The sequence below is a fragment of the Microtus ochrogaster genome, unplaced genomic scaffold, assembly GCF_000317375.1.
Source record: "Microtus ochrogaster isolate Prairie Vole_2 unplaced genomic scaffold, MicOch1.0 UNK32, whole genome shotgun sequence".
In the NCBI taxonomy this organism is placed as follows: Eukaryota; Metazoa; Chordata; class Mammalia; order Rodentia; family Cricetidae; genus Microtus; species Microtus ochrogaster.
The window spans coordinates 2354556-2361410 of record NW_004949130.1 but is presented as its reverse complement, the minus strand read 5'-3'; the positions used below and the strand labels follow the sequence as shown (position 1 = coordinate 2361410).

Genomic DNA, 6855 nt, shown 5'->3' with positions numbered 1-6855 from the left:
AGAATTAGCCAGTAAGGGCTAGAGCTAAAGGGCCAAGCGGTGATTAAATGAACACAGTGTCCGTGTAATTATTTCGGGTAGAGCTAGCCATGTGGCGGCCGGGTGCCGGGACGCAGCCCGCCGCTCCTATTTCTACAGGAGATGATGTTGGTGCCCCAGTGGTGCCCTGCCCCCTGGGAATGACCTGATGAAAGGACCACCTGCTCCATACAGCAGTTCCTTACCCCACATTTTCATAATACTTGGTTGATATAGTCACGATGGTGTCAAAATGTTCCCCTCCCACCCCTTCTTCATTCCTGTCTTTCTTTTCCTTCCATCTACAAACTACATGATTTGGTCTAGGCTCTGTGGTGATCACTCAGGATGTATCTCTGAGAGAAAACTCTTTGCTTATGAAAGGAGGGACAGGTTATGGATTTCTTAAATGTGGAATGATAGCAAGGTGTCTTGTGCTTAGTACGCGGGGTTGGATTGTGCCTAGTAGGTGGGATGCCTTGTGCCTAGTAGGTGGACTGCCTTGTGATTAGTAGGTGTGTTGTTTTGTGCCTAGTAGGTGGGCTACCTTGTGCTTAGTAGATGGGCTGCCTTGTGCCTAGTAGGTGGGTTACCTCGTGCCTAGTATGTGGGCTGCCTTGTGCCTAGTAGGTGGGTTACCTTGTGCCTAGTAGGTGGGCTGCCTTGTACTTAGTAGGTGGTGTACCTTGTGCCTAGTAGGTGGGCTGCCTTGTATTTAGTAGGTGGTGTACCTTGTGCCTAGTAGGTGGGCTGCCTTGTGCCTAGTAGGTGGGTAGTTTCTGTGTGTGTCTCATTTCTCAGCACAGTGACAACAGCTGACTGAAACAAGCTGAGGAGGGAAAGACTTTATCGTGGCTCATGGTTTCGGAGGTCTCAGTCTATCATAGCAGGGACAGCATAGCCGAGTACCTGTCTGGTGGCAGAAATTGTGGCCAAGGTTTGTCCGCATGGACCAGAACTGGAGTCGTGGCTGGAACTGTTAGTGTGGTTGGAGTCTGAGCCTGGTGTTTCCAGGTTGTTGGCCTCTCAGTCAAAGGACTGAACACAAGGGCTCACGAACACAAGGTGGCTTCACTCAGTGCAAACCTGCAGTACAGGTGAAAGAGGACGTCAGAACTGACAGCAGGCTTCAGCACAGAGAGCGCAGAAGGGCCTCGACTACCTTTTTGTGCTTCCTTTTGTGGGGTTCAAAAGAAAGAGGGGCTGGTTGCTATAGTTTGGGCTCCATTTTGACTGATAGATTAGATCATATATTCATTTTTTTCCTTCTGTGCATGTCCCTTCCCATGATGCTTCTGACTTTAGTCATATGCATGTCCAGTTATGCACAGGCATAACGTGCTAAATAAGGGATTCTCCACAAATGGTTGCCAGAGGACGTAGTTATGTCTCATTCATATGCACCCACAACCAGTTCAGGGTGGATCATCCCTTCATTCTGTTCTTCATACCTGGATACATTGAGAACACACTTGAATAGAAACTCTAAATTTAATTGTTGCCAGGACAAGAAGAAAATTATACTGTTGTTCAGAGGTGGGAGTTTGGGGCACCTGATACAGGTCGTGGGGATGGGATGGGCTTTGGGCTTGCTAGGTTCATTGTCTGGAGAAGGAAGTGTGTGAACATGCAGGTTAAGGCATTATTACTAGAGGGGATGCATAGCCCCAAACTGTCTCCCATGCCCGTCTGTTTCATAACCAGGGGCTGGTATATCTTCAAGGATCCTCCCCTAGGAACCTACTTCCATATGTCAGGCTATCGCCCCTACAAGTTTCACAGCCTTCAAAATAGTAGCCCAAGCCAACACCAAGTTATCAAAATACTAGTCTAATGGGGAAGGGGGCATTCTAGAGTTTACCAACACATTGTAGCTAGGTGAACTTGTTTTGCCTGGTGAATATTATTATTATTATTATTATTATTATTATTATTATTATTATTATTTCTCTGTGCAGGGTTTCTATGAGCAGCACTGGCTGACCTAGAACTCCCTCTGTAGACCAGACTGACCGAGAACTCAGACATCTGCCTGCCTCTGCCTCCTGAGTACTGGGATTAAAGGTGTGCCAGCACACAGGTCCTGAAGAAGTTTTAAAAAGTACAGAATCCATGAACACAGTGAAATATGTGGTTTCCAAGTAAAATTTTGCTTTGAAACATTCAAGAAATGAATGCCAACTTAAGGAAATTTTACCGGGTGGATGTGGCACTGCCCTAGTCCCGGGCATGATGGTGGGAAGCACTCTGTCAGATGTCTTTGGCCTATAGCATACTTGGACTCAGCTTTCTGGAAGGAAAGGCTGTTCTATGTCCATCACAGCCATTCCCATACCCCTGACGGAGGAGGGTTGGGCTTGGGACACCTTGCTCATCCCAGACGGAAGCTGTGTTGGTCACCAAAGCCATTCTAGGGTGTTGCTACCCACTGACTTCAGTTGCTATAAACATTTGCCTAGGAGAAAATTTAACCTGGGATCCTATTTGGTTTGGGGTTATGCATAACTCCCCCTTGTAATAGTATATGTAGCGGTCCCTTTCCCCTGCCTGCACGTGCATACATGCAGTTCTTTGAACAAAGACAGCTAGCAACCTCAAAAATTATAGATGTTCCAGAAAGCAAATGCTGCATGCCCCAAACTGTCATGCTCTTGGTATGCCCTCCTCCCTCCATACTGACTTTTGAATCTAGGTATCAGGAATTACTAGCTGTACTGGAATCTTGTGTCCTTTCTCCAACACCCCTGAGAAGGAAGGTTCTATCTCTTGGAGGTGACACTGTCCAGCATCGTGTGTGGTGGGGGTGACTGAATGGTCACTTCTCAAAGTCAGACTTAAAGAAGCGTAAAGAAAATTGCGACACTGCAAGCAAACAGTTACTTCAAACCCTCCTGTGCCAAGTGGCAGCAATCTAATCAATTCTGGGGAAGCACAGGTAGTTGGGGGTTCCTCAATTGTGTTCCCTTGAGGTGTGGGAGTGGCTGGTACCCAGACATTGTGGCAAGTCGAGCACCTTTCCATGCTGCTGCCCAGCCACCTCTCATGGCTCCATGGTAGGGCTATGCCTGGCGACTCCTCATCCTGTGTTCTTCCACCTGCCTGAGCCTACCTCCCAGGCGTCTGGCTACCCTGTATTTCTCTGAAGCTTTCGGGTGGGGCTGATAGGGATCTGGCTCTCTCAGCCTCCAGTTATTATTTCTTTTCTGAGAATCCTTCTCAGTCTGGTGGTGCATGAGTTCTGTGGGATAGTGGGAAGCCAGGTATAGGGTGAGATCCGGGTGTCCCTGGTCACCCCTAGAAGCTTATCTCTGCAACCTTCCCCTCTTGTGGTGGTTTGAATGAGAAGCATCCCTCATAGGCTCGGGGACTCTAACACTTGATCTCCGGCTGGTGGTGCTGTCTGGACAGGTTATGGGATGTTGAGCCTTGTAAGAGGAAGTATGTAACCAGGGGGATGTCATGTTCATAGTCCTGCCCCACCTCCTGTTTATTTCCTGTTTCCGGCTTGCTCGCTTAGGTTTGAAGATTTGAGCTCTCAACTATCTGCTCCTACTGCTTGGGGCCATGCTTCCCTGCCACAATGAACTATTTTATTATCTACCTATTATCTATCTATCTATCTATCTATCTATCTATCTATCTATCTATCTATCTATCTATCTATCTATCTATCTATCCTCTGTGTCTTTTGCACCATGTATCTTGATTCCATTCACTTACCTGTCCCTTCACCTCTACCCTTTGCCCCTGCATTCCCCCAATAAAACAAGATTTAAGAGAGAAAAGGAAAAACATGGAACACTTCATGACTTTGTGTGTCATTCTTGTGCAGGGCCAATGCTAATCTCTGTATCATTCCAATTTAAGTGTCTGTGCTGCGAACTGAGCACTCATGATGAACTCTTACACCTCTGGAACCATGAGCCCAAATTAAAGTTGCTTTGGCCATGCTTTTTTCTTAAATCAAAGGAACAGATGTGTAAAGAACACACCACTTTGTGTCAGGCACTTTTCTTTGCATAGGCACAATACTGGAATGAAGCAACCTAGGAATCCTGGAGCCCCATGTCTCTGGCCCAATGTCTACCACCTTGGTCCCATGTCTAGAAGGTTCCATATTCCAAAACAGCACTCAGCAGAGGAGTACCAGCACTTCAGAGACACGATCCTATGGAGGACAGAATTCTCTGAACCGCTCAACCCTCCAGACGTGTTTTGATGGGGGCGATGGGAAAACTCAGATCACATGTGACACCTCATTTTCTTCCCACCTATCTCTCAATGTTAGGAAGACAAAAGCGAAAACTCAGACTCATGCTTGCGGCTTTTCCTTAGCTACAGATGCTTTCTCTGGAGTTGTCTGGACAGCGGAAGGCACTTGGATTCTGGGCTTAGTGACTGCGGATGTCTGTCAGGGCCGACAACTTGAAGCATGAAGGATGTGGTGATGTGTTGAAAGGCACATAGAGTTTCACTGAGACCTACTGAGTGTCAAGGGGATAGCAGAGGGGAGTATTGCCACATCCCTCTGGCCCTCAAACTGCTATGAACGAAAATTACACGATCATATTTTACATCTACTAAACGGGTAGATGGTTGGGTAGGGGAACCGAGAGAGATAGGGACACAGCGCAGAAGTAAAGAAAAGGGTCGAAGAGTTTATTCTGTTGGCATTGGCGTGCTGTCTGCCATCTGTGACCGTGACATGGAGAAAGTGGGTCTGGACTTGGGAGTTGCTGCAAGCTCACACCGTAAGCCCCTCCCACTTCTTTGTCTTGTTTTCCCTGTGGCTACCAGGTCTGAGTTTAACTACACCAGAGCCTGTGACCCCAGAGACCTCCAGGGACTGGGCTGATAACATACTTGGGTGCTTCAAAGGAAACAGTGTCAGGGACAAAAAGACTATGGATCCTTGAGTGGCCCTTGTTTTCTAGGGATTGGGGAATTGGGGATTTTTCTGACCTTGACAGTTTGGGATTAACTAATTCACAATGAGAGTGCCCTCAAGGTGGGCAGGAAGGCAAGAGAGAAGAAGAAGAAGAGAGAGAGAGAGAGAATAGATACATCTCTATAGATAGATAGGCAGAGACAGATAGAAACACCCAAGTCACCCCTTTCCTCTGAGTCTCCAATCTGCTGGGCATTGGCTCCCACATTCAGAGTGGATCTCCCCCAGTTGTTGTTTTACATGCCAATCATGTGTGGAACCTCCCTTCCAAACAGGCTGGGAAGTGTGCTTTACTAATGATCCGGGGGTCTTTTATTCAAATGAAAACTGTAATCAAGGCTAACTAGTATACTCATGTGGTCCTACCTGAATGTCTTGTCCATCCATCCATCCATCCATCCATCCATCCATCCATCCATCCATCCATCCATCCAGTAAATATTTATAAAAGCCCCTGTGGCCAGATTGCTTACAAATACTTTTTACACTTCTAGGAGTTCCCTTATGAAATGGACCCACAGACCAGGAAGGATATAGCCCTTGTTTATAGCGCACAACTCTCTCCTGGCTGAGAAGACAAGGTTCTCTTAAGGTTGTGAGACCATTCCAAGCTGGCGGCTGTCTGCCTGGCTTTGGGAATAACATGGGCTCTCACTTGGGATCCAGAAGGCAGTCAGAGCCCTGGATATCTGGGCTTTGGAAGCGTACGCCCTGCCTGTTGGGTTTGGAATACTTTCCTCTGGGCAGGGCCAAGTCTTTGCAAACGGAAGAGGGTGAATTTAGCCAACACCTCCCTTGTGCACCTGGCCAGGCGGCCCCTGCGGAGTGGCCACCTCCTCGGCTGCAATAATTCATCACAGGCGGGTTCATAGACGTACTCAAGAAAGAACGGATGATCTATTTTGTACACGCTCCTTAAAGGGATTCCATTTTAGCTCCAATTGTAGTTTTTACCTTTTTCAGGGGAATTTATTGACACAGTGCCTAGCTCAGCCCGAGTTTTCGGCATCACCCTTTTGTCTGCGAGCACACACAGCCGCGGCTTAATTTGTCATAGCCCTGGAGGTATCAGAACTAATGAGCTTTGTTTGAATAGACTTTTTCCAGTTCATCTAGCACACTTTGGGGTAATCACTCAGTTTCTGCTTGCTTCTGATCCGAGGCATTGTGGGAAATATAAGAAAATAATGGTTAAAAAAGCAGTATAAATTGGGAACAGCCACATTTTCTGTAAAGCCCCGAAGATGTGATTTTTTTAATTTCACCACTTACTGAAGTATTGAGAGTCCTCTAAGTACAACCATTACAATATAATATCGGGGGAGAATCTGATAAAATGCTATTTTTCAATTAGCTGGGAGTTTATACTTGGCCTTCCTTAAGCGGCTCATAGCTAACAAATCTTTAAACAATCTAACCTCTTCAGGTTGGGAAGTGGACGGATAATAACCACGAAAGTAGAAGAGTGTGTCAGCACCGAGGCTTAAAAAATCTATTACTGGCGTTACATACAGGAGCGGTTTTTACTGGTCAGGCAATTACATTTTCGTTTTGCTAAAGCAGCCCCTCACTGTCCTTTGGTTACACCAAGCAGGTGGAGAAAGCCAGGAAACTGAACTTGAAGGTCTCAGCTGCACAGGCCAGGAAGGCGTGGCGTGGGGTGGCTGCTGATAACTTTGCTTAAGCAGGGCTGTGATCTGGGCTAGCAGGGCTGAGAGTCTCATCTAGGATAGGCTGGTGTTTTAATATTTGTAGGCTGAACCAACTGTATTGGTTGCTAATGACCAAAGTTAGGGTTTGACGGGCGGCTGACATCTGAGGCTGGCAGGTTTGGGAACAATGTTGCGTCCTCTGGGTTCTGCTGGGTGGAGCTTCACACGGAATCTACC

At 47.0% G+C, this 6855-nt stretch overlaps 1 non-coding gene across 1 annotated transcript; it reads right to left on the bottom strand.

The window, feature by feature from the left end:
* Nucleotides 1-3805: 3805 nt before the first annotated feature.
* On the bottom strand, nt 3806-3908 carry LOC113458485. Its single transcript, XR_003378861.1, has one exon. It is a non-coding gene; the product is annotated as a U6 spliceosomal RNA (small nuclear RNA).
* Nucleotides 3909-6855: the final 2947 nt, after the last annotated feature.